Here is a 969-nt window from a genome sequence, read left to right on the forward strand (position 1 = left end):
CTGATCACAACACACAGCAGAGGGGCAAAGTTTCTTGTGCCTTACGGGCCGAAATCTGGCAGCCGAGACCAGGCTGAAGAACTGGTGTGAATCCTCATGTTGAGGGGTGTGAATCCTCATGTGCCATGTGCCCCCAAGAAGTGTCACCTCAGTCTCCGCTTGCTGAAGACCTGCTGTGCCATGTGGCTTTTCCCATTCAGCTGGCCCTGGTGCTGCTCAGGAGGATAGAGGGGGCAGGGGATTTGTTGGGGGAGCAGTGGCTTCTCTGACCTGGCCTCTGAGGACCAACTGAGCCCCCTAAACCTGTGACCCTTTTCCAGAGTGCCTCTCCCATGCAGTTCAAACGGTGGCACTATCAGCTGCAGCCTGCTGTGTGCCAGGTTGTCCAGTCTTGGGAGGAGGTCTCCAATGTCACCCTGATGCGTGTCAGCCCTGCTCACAGGCTGGGCAGGTGGGGATGGAGCACCAACCTCAGCAGGGAGGAGTGTGGGGGCACTACGGGGGTCTCCAACTTCACTTTACGCTAGGAAGACTCACCCTCACTGTATGGAGAGGGGTTTGGGAGCACAGTGAGGAACATGCCCAAATGCCTGGGTATCTCCAGCAATGGTCTTCAGTTCCCAGCTCATGCCCAGACCCCTAACCTGTGATGCCCACCTTATTTTACCTAATGGAGCTTCAAGCTCTCCCAAGAACTGCAACAGTCCCTTACTCTGGCAAACTGCTCCCCATGGCTGGCCATAGCCTGCAGATGCTCTGCACTGCCTGAACCCCTACTTTCTTTCAGTAGGGGACACCAAATGTTTGCAGAGAGCCCAAAATCTCATGTGCTGTGGGGTGGGCAGGGGCTGGTGGGGCACAGCTCACCCTGGGGCAGCAGCTGCTGCCTGCTCGGGCACTTCTTGTCTTTCCTGGCCCCCGGCACTGTAAGTTAACACCCCACAGGCTGGTCCAAAGAGGATTTCAACG

Source organism: Merops nubicus, unplaced genomic scaffold (assembly GCF_000691845.1).
Source record: "Merops nubicus isolate BGI_N331 unplaced genomic scaffold, ASM69184v1 scaffold23997, whole genome shotgun sequence".
Classification (NCBI taxonomy): Eukaryota; Metazoa; Chordata; class Aves; order Coraciiformes; family Meropidae; genus Merops; species Merops nubicus.